Below are 16,740 nucleotides of genomic sequence, written 5' to 3' on the forward strand. Positions count from 1 at the left end.
GTTTTGAGCTTAAAATATGTATTTAATAGAAGTATTTTTTTAATTTGGGTTAAAATTTAATTAAGTATTAATAATTTAATGAGTCTAGTGTGGTTAAAAATAATTGAGTCTTTATTCTTAATGGTTTTGAGCTTAAAATATGTATATATTATATATATATATATAATCTTTAATAATTTCGGTTAATTCAGTTAATTCGGTTAATTAACCGATTTCAAAATGAATTAATCGTTAACCGAATATTGAAAAAATCATTAAATGTTCCCCGACCAAACTAATTTGATGGTGGATCGAATTAACCAAACTAATTCAATTCGGTTGGTTAATTCAGTTAAAACCGAAAAATGAACACCCCTAGTTAAAACTGTTTTAGGGGGCAAAGTTTTGAAACTCTTACAAAAGTTTTCAAACTATAAACAATACTCGTTTATGAACAATGTCATAAACAGTGCCAAATAATGATTGAATAGTGTTTTTCATATTTTAAAAGCCTTAAACACATTATAATCACTTTAAACATGTTTTAAAAGCCTTAAACACATTATAAACACTTTAAACATGTTTTAATTAACTCAAAAACATTTCACATATATAAAACAATTTAGCAAATATATTTTTAAAGTTATTTTGGACTTTGAATAGTTTTTGAAATATTTGATTGAGTTCAATTAAGTCCAAAAACATTTTGCCCTTATTTGTTATATCAAAATATAGGTTTAACACACAATCGTTAAGTTCAAACCTCTAACTTTACTTAAGGAATCTAACGTCTCATCCAACTAGATCAATTAGTTGTTGAATAAGAAAACTGTATTTTATTCTTGTACATTATCCCTTATTGTTATTTATATATAATCTTTTAAAAAATAATATTAAAAATAACATTTATTTAAAATTATTTCTCAAATTAGCATATTTATGTATCATTTAAGGCAAATGCATGCCACGATAGACACGCCTTCGAAAATGTGTCGTGTAGGTTGTGTCTTCTACCTATGTGGCGGCAATTCGGTCCTAGGTTTGGTTGAAAGAAAAGGAAAAAGGGCTAAAAGTATGAAAAAACATGTAAATTTTTTTCCAAAAGAATAAATGCTTGTGATGCGTGTCAAAGACACATATTTGCATGAGACTCGACTGAACGTTAACAACGTATGTGTATTGGACCTTATCTTGAATCATTTAATGAGTACATGTTTAAAAGTGTCACAACGGTCCTTTGGGTGGTCTTGGATTTGCGTCTCAACTTAAAACGTGTAATGGAGTCGCCACCGACCTTTTCAAATTAGGCAAGTTGGATACCTTGAATTTACTTGATTTACATCTTACCAAAGAAATATTGGATTCAAGAGTCATTTACAAATGAGGAATGATAAGCACCCTCGAATTTTTTTCGGTACAAACAAAATTATCCAGTTGTTTTAATCGTGAAAATTGAATTTTTAGATAAAAATTTGAAAGTTTGATCCTTATTGCTTATTTTTAATTTAATTTCGAGACTTCAAAAGATTCCTTAAATATAAAACCAATGTAAAAAAATAAAATAAAAATAAATAAAAAATGCAAAATAAAAAATAAAAACGGTCAATGTATCAATTTAAAAGAAAATAAAAAATGCAATAAAATAAAAATTAAGATTAAATTACATTAAATTTTAAATTAAGTGGTTAAATTGTAAAAGAAGACTAAAATGAATTATACATCAAAATATGAGGAACGATGGGATGATATAACTATTTTCTTATTAAACTAAGTGCCATTTTTTCCCCATTATTTTCCCTCTCCCAAAAAAATCCTCTTAAAATCTCTCAAACTATTTCTCAAAATTCTCAAAAATGGGCAGCTCAAAATCCTTCGATTGTCGCCCTCCGTCACTGGAACCACTACTCTGGCCACCACCCATGATGCTAAAACCTACAACCTAGCTCAAAAGTTTCCCCTCGCTACATTAGAATCAAATTTGAGCCCCACTCACCGAGAAATAACCCCTATTATCATAGATCTGGACATGAAGCTCGATTTTTACCCTTTCGAAGTTTCACTTTCACCTTCTCGGTGATATTTCTTCTCTCCTCGGCAGTGAAAACGACTAAAGCTGTGTGCCTCCTCCTTCTTCCTCAATTTTTGGTTTTTTTTTGTGAGTTTTTCCTCTTCGAAAACTTTTCCCCTTTCTCTTATTCGTAGGCTTATATAAGGGCTTTGAGAAATATATTCCCCTTTTTCGTTCCAAATATCACGAAATAAATTTTCTTTTTCTGTCTTGATTTTCTCTTGAACCGAGAAGGAACTCCCAACTTGGTTTTTCTTCTTTGAATTTGATTTTCTTACCATCTTTGATTTGGGTTTGACTTTACGTTGATCAATTTATTCTCTCGGATTTTATTCAGTTGCCATTTTTTGTCGATTTGCTATTTAATGTGCATGTTTTGGTGAAATTTCCCCAAAATCTTTCTTGCCATAATCATATGAAAATGGCTCAATTTGGCGGGTTGGGACTATTTCATCGGCACGTGCTCTTCATGCGCCGATCAGTGGCTGATTAACCCTTTGATTCTCTGAATTAATTTCTGGCCTTTGAATTGAAAAGTCTGATCCAACGACTCTCGTCCTGCTACGCTAAGATGTCATCCTTAAGGTTTTGAAACCCTAAATTCTACATGATATGGATCTTGGATTTGTGCCTTAATCTGACGAGTAGAACATGTGCAGTGATAGGGCTTAAGCATGAAAACCCTAGTTGGAGTGGACCTTCTGGTCAGGAAAATGGGTTGTTTTTGGGCTCCATCCATTATATCATTAATACATGCTTCATTTTGGACTCCTCTTGGACCCTTCAACCTGAACGAACTGGATCCTAAAGAAAATAAAAATGAATAATAATAATTATAAGGACAGTTAAAAAGACATATATTCGTTCGATGTTCAAGATGGATGGATTCTAAAAGCAAATTTGCTCCTGTGATGTCGAAGTATTTAGCTTTTCTTAAGAACCAAATCAAACTTCGGGTGACTCCCCTCCGCTGGTTAAGTCAAGTGAAGACTTGTTCATCGTGTTAATTTAAAGTCATATTTTCTTCTTCAAGCTGATACTTTCGCTGTGAAGTTGAGATTTGACTCAAAGTTGTAGATGAATCCTCCATTGAATGTTCTTTGTTCTGAAATTGAAATTTGACTCAGAGATTTGTGAACTCTTTATGGTTTAATTTGCACTACAATAAAAATGGTCTTTGACGGCATTTTGAGAGTAAATGCCACTAATTTTGAGAGTAACTTTAGCAAAAAATTTCTTCACAAACACCACAATATGGTTCATTTATAGTGGCGTTTGTTGAACAAACGCTAAGGGAGTAATTTTTTAGCGGCATTTTTATAAAAAACGCAACAAAACTACTCCCTTGTTGTCCGCAATATGTATATCTATAGTGTCATTTTTTCAAAAAATGCCGCAAAAGAGTACTACTTTAGCGGCATATTTATACAAATGTCGCGATATGGTTCACCTATAGTGACGTTTTTTAATAAACGCGGTAAAGGAGTAATACTTTAGCGGCATTGCTATAGAAATGTCGTAATAGGTTAACCTATGGTGGCGTTTTTTCTCACGAATGCCGCAAAAACTTAGTACTTTAGTGGCGTTTTTTACAAACGCCGCAATAGTTTTCATCTGTTGTGGCATTTTTTCCAACAAACGTCATAACATAGTTGTAAATTTGTTTTAAAATAACAACGTAAATTTCTTTACCACCAAAATCACTCGATAAAATTAACTGTCAAGTATTCAAATGACCTTTAAGACACATCATCTTCCACCTCATATTCAAATATAACTCTCAACCATTTGACATTAAACAATCATATTCAAACTTGGGACTAGAAGGAATAATAATAATTTATTTACCACAAAAAAAACTCGGTAAAGTTAACTGTTTTTATTAACTTGAAAATGATTAACATATAATGAAATTGGAACTGTTTTTATACACTCTCGTAAACTCTCTTCCCTCTTTAAATTTAGTGTTCTTCCTCAAATCATACTTTTTAGTTGGTTAATTTTTAAATTTTAGTTGTTTTTAGGGGTTTTCTGTTACATATTCTTTTGGACGATTGTTTTTACTTCCTTAAGCAATTTTAATGTAGTTAATTCCTTTTTAGCGGCATTTTCAAATAAATGCCATTTTATGCATTTAGCGGCGTTTTTATTCAAAACACCATAAAGTGTAGTACATTAACGATGTTTTTCAACAAACGCCGCTAAAACTCAACTTTAATGACGTTTATTTGATAAATGCCGCTAAAGATAAGTACTTTAGTGGCTTTTTTTTAAAGAAAAAGCCGCTATAAAATGATAAATGGTGGCATTTGTATTTGATACTTTTAATCATATGAAACCCTTTTCCCTTTTCAATCGCTAATATTCCAATCTCTCATTTCCGTCGGACACAACAAAGATAACCACGCAAAACTGGTGATGCTCGTTGCTGGTCGAAGTCTTTGAAGCCTCCAAGGTTACGTCATCAACGCTCGAGCCTCTATAGCTTGGTTCGAGTCCTTGGGTTTTCTGTGGAACTCGTTTGTGAGGAAACAAAGGTAATCTTGTCTCCGTTTTACATGTCCTCTTCTTCTTTAACTGTTATGGAATGCCCAAAGGAAAGGTCTAATTGCATTCACAAGTTCAATATTCGTTCTCATCTCTGCCAGTTTTTTTCCTGTGGTTCAAACATTACTTTGTCGGATATTGCATATTGGATTGAGAGATTTTTATGCTTTTCCTTTTTGATGGAACAAGGATTTCTATTTCTTTCTGTTTTGCGGAAAGGAAAAATAATTTACTACAGAAAGCTTGACTTTGGGAGTCACGATCGACAGGTAAAAATTGCAAATAAAAAATTTTAAAAAAAATATGAACTTAACAACTTGAATCTGGGAGTCATGAACGACAGACAAGGTGTGGGCAAGCTAGAATATCCATGTTACTTAATCCCTCTTGTAGAAAGGGTGGCAGGGAAGAAATTGCTTCGCTATAAGTATGAACAAATTATAGCCTCATGGGGTAGACTGTAGATGTAGTTGATTAATTTCATTAAACATATTATTTTGCATCCATTACCTTATCAAAAAATGTTGGTTTGTTATTTTTTTACATGGAAAAAATTATACTGCATGTTTTCTTTGGCATCCCAGTTTGATGAGAACCAATAGTAGATGTGAATGAATATTTTGTACTCTTACTGTCGTACATTATACTAGGTACTCCTCACAAGTATTATTTGCGATGATTTTTTATTGTAACAATTTATGTTTTGAAAATCGTTTGTTTCATATGTAGTTTGCCATCTTAAAATTTGGGTTTCGTGGTGGCAGGTTAAGCTTGTAAAGTGTCCAGTGCATAACATTGTGGTGGATATTTCATTCAATCAGTTAGGGGGGGCTATCTACCTTGTGCTGAAATAATACAAATTTAAACGTAAAATAATAATTAATATAAGAATCAAAATTATATGTTATTATATGCAAATTATTTCATACTTTATGTATTAAAAATATAAATATGATAATAATAATACTAAAAGATATTAAAGTAGGGTGACTAAATTGTAAAATAATAAAACTATAGTCTCTAATTCAAAATATTATAACTATAAGTATTAATAATAATTTAACCATAAATAATAATTAGGATTAAAAAATAAATAATTAAAAATTATAGTGACTAAATACATAATTTTACCCTAAATATATAAACATACAAATAGGGACTAAAATAATAATAACTAAAATACGAAAATAAAATTAAAATGTACATAACCTGATTTCGATGACTAAAATAAATGGATTACAAAATTGGAGGGACCTCACGTGTAATTTAGCCGTGCAAAAATTACAAAGACACCCTCCCCGAAACGACGTTATACGGGAGGGTATAAATAGCCCTAAATTGGCACAAAAGGGCCTCAACCTTTATTTCTCTTCTTTTGCTTCTCTCTCTAAGGAGAGAGAATCTCTCTCTTCTCTATAGACTCCCTCACCGGAGGGAGAGATGACCATCGGTCGGCTGTCGCAAACCACCGCCGACAGCCATCGTCGGCCACCACCCATAGTGGCCGAATTTACAAAATTTTACCAAATCGAAGCTCGATTTTTCCTATACCCATATTCGACCTTTATTCTTTCTAAAAATCCCTCAATCGCTCTAGATATAAAGAAAACCGAATATTTTACCTTCGGTTAACGACGACTTCCGGTGACGGTTAGAACTCCTCGGTAAGTTTCATTTCTTTCTTTTATTTTCTTCGTGGTTTACTGTTGGTTGTGATAGTGTCTCTCTGTCTTTCATTTTTTATGGTTTCTTGCTATGTGTCGTTGTTGTTCGTCGTTCTTACTCTCTGTGTCTTGGTCTTTTTTGCAGGTTCGATCGATCCTATTTATAGGACTTTGTGGTTCTTCCTTCAGACAGGTCACAAGGGTGCCCTTCGGTGAGTCATCAAAGCTACGGTGGTGACTCACCTTAGGGTTGCGACGTGTACGACTGGTATGCATCTTCTGGAGCCTTCTGGTGAGTTCTGGTGAGGCGTCGTGGAAGCAGGCGGTTGCAGAAATTGAAGGCGGCGGTCGAAATCACCCTAGGGTTGTTGAAACCCTAGGGTTTCTACTGTAATCATCTGGGTCATTTGATCTCTCCGGATCCAACGGTTGTGAGAAATGGCGGCTGAAGCTGATGAGTTGGAACCCTAATCATGTTTGGGTTTTCTGGGCTCAGATCAATTCTGGGTCGGGTACGGATCTGCTGCTCAGGTCTGGGCTTCTAGTTTGGATTGTTGGGCCTTCATTTGCTTGTAATCGGGATCCTGGGTTATTTTATATTTGAGCCTCAGTTTTGTAATATTTGTAAATATAATATAATAATATATTATATATAATAAATATGAAAGATAATAATAATAATAATAATAATATGATAATAATAACATATATAACATATAAATTAATAATAAAAATAGACAAAAACTAGTGTCGACACATTGGAACTTTACGATCAACCTATTCAAGTTCTAAAGTCTTCAATTGGTGAGCCATCCAAATTAGAATTGAAGCCTATGCCCGAGCACTTAAAGTATGTATACCTTGGAGACAATGAAACCTTGCTTATTATTGTTGCAACAAATCTTGAAGCATTGCAGGAAGCCAAGCTACTTGCTATCCAGAACCAGCATAAGCATGCAATTACTTGGAGTATCGTGGATATTAAGGCATCTGCCTAACATTCTGTATGCACAAAATCTTGCTAGAGGACCCCAACAGTAATTCCATTGAACAACATATAAGGTTAAATCTGATCATAAAAGAAGTTGTTCGAAATGAGATCATTATATGGTTGGATGCTGGAGTTATATAACCAATCTCGGACAGCAATTGGGTAAGCCCTTTACAATGTGTTCTAAAAAAGACAACATTACTATGGCGACAACTGAAAAGAATGAGTTAGTATTGAAAAGGACCACTATTGGATGGAGAATTTGTATGGACTATAGAAAACTCAATAAGGCTACAAGGAAAGATCATTTCTCGTTGCCATTTATAGATCAAATATTGGATCTTCTCATTGGTAAAGCTTTCTATTATTTTTTATATGGGTATAACGCCTATAACCAATAACTATAGCCCCTAACGAACATGAGAAAACTACTTTCACTTGCCCATATGGAACATTTTCTTTCTGAAGAATGATGTTTGGTTTGTGTAATGCTTCAACAACATTATAATAATATATGATGACAATATTCTTTGACATTATTGAAGAATACTTAGAGGTATTTATGGATGAATTTTTTCTTTTTCGGTAAGAGTTTCATCAATGCCTTACTCATTTAGTTGTTGTGTTGAAATAATACAAAAAAAACAACTTGGTTTTGATTGGGAAAAATTCCACTTAATGGTGACCGAGGTTATAGTACTAGGGCATCACATGTCCTACCGTGACATTGAATTAGATAAGGGTAAAGTGGAAGTTATTGAGCATCTGTTACCTCCCATTAGCGTGAAATCAATTATAATTTTATTAGGAAATGTTGGTTTTTATTGAAGGTTCATCAAAGATTTCTCTTAGATTGCTAGACCATTATGCTCATTGCTAGAGCAGAATAAGAAATTTTAGTGGACGATGAAGTGCTGAAATCCTTTAAAATAATTAAGTTAAAATTGGTTCTCCTATAGTAGTAACACCATATTAGAGTCACTTATTTGAGCTTATGTACGATGCTAGTGACCAAGTCGTTAGAGCAGTTCTAGGGTAAAGAGAGAAAAAAGTCTTACATGTTATACATTAGACAATTCAAACACTGAATGCTACCCAAATCAACTACACAACAACTGATAAAAAAATTACTAGATGTGGTATTTTCCTTTAATAAGTTTCGATCTTATTTAGTTGGAACTAAGGTCATTATCTACACTGACCATTCAACTTTAAAGCATTTATTTTCCAAGAAAGATACCAAGCCACAGTTAATGAGATGGGTGCTTTTACTTCAAGAATTTGACATTAAAGTTAGAGATAAGAAAGGGTCTAAGAACCAAGTGGTTGATTATTTATAACACTTGGAAAACACTTGGAAACTGGTAGTGAAGATTGAAAAATGTTAGTGATTCCAGACACTTTTCTCGAGGAGAGGTTACTTGCAGTTGACATTTTACCTTGGTATGTAGATTTCATTAATTACTTGATAAGTAGTTTGCTGCCATCTGAACTTAATTACCAAAGTAGAAAAAATTCATAAGTGATGTATGTGCATATCATTGGGTGGTGTCATACCTTTTCAAACAATGCAATGATCAAATTTTACGTAGATGTGTCCTAGAGTGAGAGCTGCAAAGCATCTTGCATCATTTCCATAGTGCACCTTATGGTGGTTATTTTGGAGGAATGCAAACAACAACAATGGTCCTGCAATGTGGTTACTATTGGGCTTCATTGTTCAAAGATGCCAAAGATTTTGTCAAGCAATGTGACTGATGCCAATGAACTGGTAGTATTTCTCATCGCAACGAAATGTTAATGCAACCTATTTTAGAGATCAAGTTATTTTATGACTAGGGGTTAGATTTCATTGGACCATATCCCTCATCATGTGGAAACCTTTTTATCTTAGTCGTTGTTGACTATGTATCCAAATGGGTTGAGGCTATAGTACTGCCCACCAACAATGCTAAAGTGGTTTTAAGGTTTCTCCACAAAAATATTTTTACTCGTTTTGGAACACCTCAAGCTTTTATAAGTGATGAAGGTTCTCAATTGATTGAGAAACAAGTGGCGAGAGCATTGAATAGGTATAGAGTAAAACATCAGATTGCTACAACAAACCACCTGTAGAGCAGTGGACAAGTTAAATTTTTTAATCGTGAGATTAAACAAATTCTCAAAAAGGTTGTCAATCCTTCACGAAAAGACTGGTCCTTACGCCTTGATGAACCATTATGGGCTTATAGGATAGCTTATAAAACTTCGTTAGGCATGTCTCTTTATATTCTTGTGTATGAAAAAGCTTGTCATTTACTTGTGGAGCTGGAATGTAAAGCCATGTGGGCTTTGAAGCAATTAAACTTTGATTTGGATGTTGCTGGTGAGAAACAGATACTCCACATCAATGAATTAGAAGAGCATCACAATAATGCCTATGAGAGTGCTAGGATTTACAAATATAGAGTTAAAAACATGGCATGATAAACATATATTGCCAAGAAAATTTAATGTTTGATAGCATGTCTTGTTATTTAATTCTCATCTAAAGTTATTTCCTGAAAAGCTTAAATCTAGATGGTATGGTCCATTCGAACTCCTTGAAGTTTTTCTGTATGTTGATAAAGAATTTTGTGGATGGAAGTTTACTCAGAGTTAATGGATATCGTTTGAAACCTTATTGCCAATAACAAAGCCCTTACATTGTTTTCATCACACTAAGTGAAACTTTTCCTTATTAATTTTTATAGTATTTAATAAGTCATTTTGACATTATTTTAGTTTTATTTTCTACATATAATTTATTTTTTATTTTTATTTTTTAAATTTTGTACAGTTCTCTGCTACAATGTTATTTGTGACTTCCCTTATCTTTTTTCGTATTTGCGTCCCAGCAATTTTTGCTACTTTGTGTATCAGGTGTTGCACTCATCGCTGACAGTATTGGACACCTGGGCAGTTAATTTTTAAATTGTAAAAAGGTAGAAGCGAGATGTTCTCCATTTTCTTATCATTTCATAATACATGTCCATCTCTTTTAATCACCACCATTTATTCAAACCTTCATCCTTATATCTTCCACCCGGTCATTTAAAATTTAAAATACCATTTTATCTTTTTATTCTCAACATGCCACATTTACTCTCTGCAACCGTAAAAAGCTTCTTATTTTCTTTACCTATTTACTCTCCCTTCATTCGTTACTTTCCCAACAATCCCCAAATCTTTCATTTTTCTCTTTATTACTTTTCAGTGTTCATCTTCCAACATCAATGATACCATCGATCATGGCACCCAAGAAGAAGTTTGTTGCCAAGAGTTCCTGTCAACCACAAACTCCACTACCAAAAGTGCATCTTGTTCAGCCGTTGGCCATCTCTAGTGACGAGTCAATGATATTTATGGAGATTGTACAATAGTGAAGATATAATGAATAATTTTTCTATCGTGAGTTTTGTTACTATCAGGGTTTCGACATATCTTTAATAGATGACCCACACACTTTTGCTTATACTATCAACACTATAGCTAGGCTCAACTGGGAAACATTCTATACTCATCCATGTGATGTAGCTCAACAAATCGTTTAGGAGTTTTATAGTAATCTCACAGATGAAAAAATCCCTTAGTTTTTGTTTGTCAGAAAATGATGCATTGGTGGGCAAAGCCTATCAACATGCTTCTTGGCATAAAGAAAACTGAATATGAAAACACAAAATTTGTCAACAATCTCACCACTAATAAGTTAGATCAAGTTGGACTTGATATATGTTTACATGGAAAATCTTGGGACAAATCAACAACAGGTGTGTATACCATCAAGAGGCTAAACCTCTACTAATCAACGAGTGTATGGTCTAATTTCCTTCTCACACGCTTAATGCCCACAATGCACTACTCCACAATCACTAAGGATAGGATTCTGCTTTTGCATTATATTTATTAGACACCATATTGATGTTGGGAAGATCATATCTGCTGAACTTTATGCTTGTGCCCAAAAGACCACAGGGTATTTGCTTTCCGCCTCTTTAATCACCTTACTGTACAAACAAGCACATGTGCCTATCTTGTCTTCTAGTAAGTTATTCGAGAATTGTACTACTATCACGCTGACGTCTATCAAGTGAACATTTTTGCATGAAAGGTTGGACACAGACCAATATGATAAGGGAACCAATGACGGCACTACTGCTCCTGATGCTACAAAGACCACGATGCCGCAGGCTAGCCCTACTATATTGGATCTACAAAATAATGTAGCAGTAATGCCAAACAAGCATGACAATCTAATGTCAATGCTAATTCATGTTTTACAAAACTAATCTAGATGCATAATCCCCTGGTACAATACTGGCAGTATGCTCACGTGTGACATAACTTTTCAACAAGTGATCACTAAGAAGTTCAAAAAAGTAAAAGTCATATTGCCTATCTTCCCAATGTCGGTGTTGGATGATTTAGCCCCACCAGTAATGCCAAATGCTACAGTCAACTATACTAGCATTGAAGGAGAGGAAGAAGTGGATAATAATGCCCTGAATACTGATACAACGATAGATGGGGAAGAAGAGGAAATTAAATATGAGGAGAAGATGAAAGGGATGAAAGTGTGCATGATTCAACATCATCTACTAAGATACCAACTCTAAGGATATCAATATTAAAGAAGTTGATGAGGAGCATACAAGCAACTTGGATAAGGAATAGAGCTTGAAACCGGAGGAAAGCAAGGATGAACAAGTTGCCCAATAATTGTTGGAATTAAATGTTGATACAGTTATGAAAGATGCTACAACAGTTATAGAGCATGATATAGATGTTGATAATATCATCAACAATGTCATAGAAGATGTTGAAATAGCTGCTGCAGTCGGTCCACCTAAGAACTCTACTGCTGCACAAGTTGGCTGTGCTAAGGAGCTATTGGAGGAGAAAAAAAATGAAAACCATGACAACAAAGACAAATGATTCTATAACAACATCTGCTACTCATATTCCTGATGATGTTGCGGCTAAGGCTACATCAATGTCAACTACCCAAAAGCGAAAGAGTTCATTGAATACCAAGGTGGCTACAAAGCATCTCCGCCTCAGTGTTATCAGCCATCTCAAAAGCCCACAATGAAGCCCACTTAAGGGAGTTTCTTTCTCCCATTCTTTTGATTTTTTACTTTAATTGTTTTTCTGTTATTTTGTGTATGCATCGAGGATAATGCATTCATTAGCTTTGAGGATGTGTTGTTGGGTATGTTTTTTTTGTTGTGTTGATTAGTTTTGTATCTTTTGATAATTGCATTTTGTGTCAATTATGGTAGTACTTAGGAATGCATGTTGTTTAGCATTGCTTGCATGACATGAGTATTTTGTTACAACATATAGGAAATACATTTGTAATCCTGCAGGATTAAAGTTATAAAATCAATGGAGTTTTTTTAAGAAAATTTTGATGATGCACAATGATGAAAAAATTTATTCTACAAAATGCTAGGGGAATGATGTATACACTTGTTGTAGTTAGAGTTCATAGGAACTTTTCAACACTATAGGTGCATATTCTCAATAGTAAAAGATATTTGAAATTTGTTAACATTAAATCTCATATCTTTATTAGATGCTATAGCAGTTGTTTGAAAAAAATATTTTAGGAATAAGTTGGAAAAGTTGGTAATAGCTCCAACATAGTCTTAGGAAATAAGTTGGAATGCTCTGACATTAGATCTAAGAAGATTGCTATAGTATTGAAAATTATTAACTGATTAGGAACAATTTTTTCTAACTTAGCTAAATATTAATTGGATACACCTAACATGCACACTACTACACTCTATGGATTCTGATTGGTTTTATGATATATTTTGTGGCATTACTATTAGCTTTAGTTGCATTGCATGCATGTTACTGCTTGAGGATAAGAAAATACTTAAGTTTGGGGTGTGATAATTCTCTAAAAGAGTTATCTTTTAAGTTCTTTTTTACCTAGGTTAAGTTTGAACTTTAGCATCATTAGGAGGATATTAGGATCATTCATAATACTTTTGCATTATTTGTATCATGGAATTAGTTGAGGTACTTTGGATTGGTTTTGAGTTTATTGTTGAAAAATGATATGATGATGCTATAGAATTGCTTGAAGCTGTAGATAATGTTGAGAAGAGACTATAGTAATTGATGACTCACCAGGCAGTTAGAAGAATCTTTTAGAATGGACAGGTGGAAGGGGCAACTGTTAAATGGTAAAAAATACCTGAAACATAGAGGAAACCCATTGGTTAAAGATCGAAATCCTTAGCCTATAAATTGGAGATCTTATACCTCCAACTATTTTTCTCCACAACTTCGATCAACTATGTTAGCTTAAGTCCCCACTGGGAAGACTGTAACAACATGTGAACTTTGTCGACTAGCATTGATAGTCAAGAAGAGTCATTTTCTAATCTTTCTCTTTATTAGAAATAGGGAAGTAACAAGTGTATTTGGTTGTTATTTAATTTATGTGGATAATATTTTTGGGTTATGAACTTAGTCGTTTGTGGAATGCTTTCAAATAGGTTTCATATTTTAACTTTATGTTATGTGTTGCTATACTTTTAAAGATAGTTGTAGAGATATAACTATCTTAATGGATGTTTATTGATGATATTTAGAGATAAGAATCATTAATATATATACTACTTTTTTCCTGCTTTGGTTTGCTTAAAGGCAAGTTTGCATATGAGATATATGCTGCCAATATCTAGCATTGCTAATATTTTAATTGATTAAGTCAATGCTAGTTGATTTTTTTATTTTAGTTAAATTAATCATTGCTAGATGCATAAACATTTAGTTCAAGAAATATTCATAATCAAAGTTACCAAATATCTTACTCGTTCATTCAATCATTGACTTATTGATCTCACTAATGCTATAACACTACATGGTATTTTTAGATTTTAATTTTACTCTTATCCACTAGTTAATTCTAATTCCCTCAAATTTAAGTATCTTTTCATAACTCGTTTGCAACATAATGTTCTCTATGGGCTCGAGACTCGAAGCTTTCTAAGCTTCCAATTTTTTAATTGATTTATGACACGTGCACTTGCATTTATTGTTGTATCAATTTCATAGCATCAGTAAGTAGGAGTTACAACAACCAAACAACCCTAATGTACAGAACAAGGGTGGTAGGATTGCAGCTCTAAGTTATCCATGTGACTTTTCTAGTAATTCCATCAATCAAGTTAGTGAGTCTGAGCGAAATCCAAAAGTTTGCAAGGCAACTAAAATGAACTGAGGGGCTAGTCCACATGTTGATCCTCTGAAAGTTGGCTAGATAACATTGATTGTTATTCGTGTGTTGAATACCCGCTTTGGGAACTGAAGCTACAAAAGTGTTACAACATTCAATGAAAGTGCTCGTGTCGTAAACCAAGTAATAAAGTGGAAACTTTAAAAGTTTCAAGTGTCTAACTCACAAAGATCAAGATTTAATTAATATAGTGTTGCTAAAAAATAATTGTTTAATATGACCAGTAAACCAGATTATAATTGTAACACCCTAAACCTAATTCAGCCTAAAGTTCCACATTGGGCTATCGAGGCAACCCCTGATTTCAAAACATATTCATATTCTTTTCGAAACATACAACATGGTATCATAATAGACGTAAATAATAGTTATAAAAAAGTTTAATATACCGGAGCTCTGTGACATATATTTTAAAACCAAAATAATAAGAACTCTAATATGAATACATGAATAAGGTTCTATGAATACATATGCCCACTAAAACTATAGTACAATACCCTAAAAGAGATGTTGAAAGTCCTGCTATTACAGTCCTCAATGATGGCCCATGCTAAAAACACTACTCTTGCAATCACTAATGCAAATTTACTAAGTATGCTAGGACAATCAGTCAGCTAGATCTCTCTACACTGAAACACTACTCTTGCAATCACTAATGCTCCGACAATGCCACTCACCTCTCGATACAATGGAGTGGGCAATTATATATATATATATATATATTAAAAGCCTTAATAAAATTGAGCAAACACTAATCGAATTAATGAACAAAATTAATTAACATGAACTTCATAAAATATAATTACAAATATAGGCATCCAAGTTTAACAATTCCCACACAATTAAAGAATATTAAACTAAACAAGAATAAAAGAAAACCCCTCTTGGAATTTTTTTATCGTTGTTATCATTGATATTATCACTAAACATTAGCCACCACCTCTCAATGTTAACCTTCCCTTCATGTCCATCTGTTGTTTTAGCCTAATATTTCCTAAACGGCCATGACTAACGCTAGAGAAAAAAATAATAAAATAAAACCCTAAAAATCTCTCCTTTAAATTAATTATAGTCACCTCTTTTATATAATGATTAAAAACCCTAAAAAGTAGATTTTAAGCCCGCAATAAATTGAGAATATTTTTCTATTAAGACTCTTTTCTATATTAGGATTATGTCCAGCTGTCAACAGCCTTCTTCCCATACATCAATTGCAACAACAATGACCCAACAATTCTTAACAACATTTGTAGCATCAGAGAATGTCACAACATCAGGGTAACAATATCACAACAAAATATCATAATTAATCCAAAGATTACCAATTCACTCCCAACAATGCATGTAATGCAAAATTAACTAATAACACTCTAAATATGATCCTAATATGCTAAAGTAAAAGCACAAATTTAAGTAAAAAAAGGCTATAAATAATAACTCTTTTAGAAAGGTATCACACCCCCAAACGTAAGTGTTTGCTTGTCCTCAAGCAACTACAATGCAAGGAATAACTATGCTAAACAATAATGCCACCAAGACAACTCAGATTTTTAACTCAACTTTTTCAATTCTCAGAATTTTTTATTGCTGCCACAAATCTGATATCATTAACTGATCTCAAACTGAAGAATGTATTATCGCTTAACAAATTCAGAATCCATAGAGTGATGTAGTGTGCAAGCAAGATGTATCCAATAAATACTTAGCTAAATTACAAAAAATGATCCTACTCATTTGTTTAAAATTTCAATGCTATAGCAACATCATCCTCACTTTATTTCATCGTTTGAGCTAGTGTCGGGCACCTCCATGATCTTCTTTTATTTCGATTTCATTACTAAAGCCAATTTTATGAGCCTATAGTTGATTAGAAATTTGAAAAGCATTTTTTTCTTCTTTTTTCTTATTAGAGCTAGTTTCGGGCACCTCTAGTATCTTTTTGTCCAAATTAAATGCCAATGCCAGTGTTGGAAACCTCTAGCATTTTTTAAAAGTTTGAATGTTTGCTACAATACCTGCTAATGTCATGAGATTTGCAATGTTCGACAGTTTATAATGTCTCTAAGTATTGAAAGCATACACCCATTATGTTAAATTTTTTCCATAAAATCCTAACCTTAACAAGAATCTAATGCATTCCTCATACATTTCACTACTAAAAAAATTCATCATCAAACTTTATCAAAAAGAGTTAAAAATTTTCATTAGCTACAAC

Source organism: Hibiscus syriacus, unplaced genomic scaffold, assembly GCF_006381635.1.
Source record: "Hibiscus syriacus cultivar Baekdansim isolate YM2019G1 unplaced genomic scaffold, ASM638163v2 tig00110120_pilon, whole genome shotgun sequence".
In the NCBI taxonomy this organism is placed as follows: Eukaryota; Viridiplantae; Streptophyta; class Magnoliopsida; order Malvales; family Malvaceae; genus Hibiscus; species Hibiscus syriacus.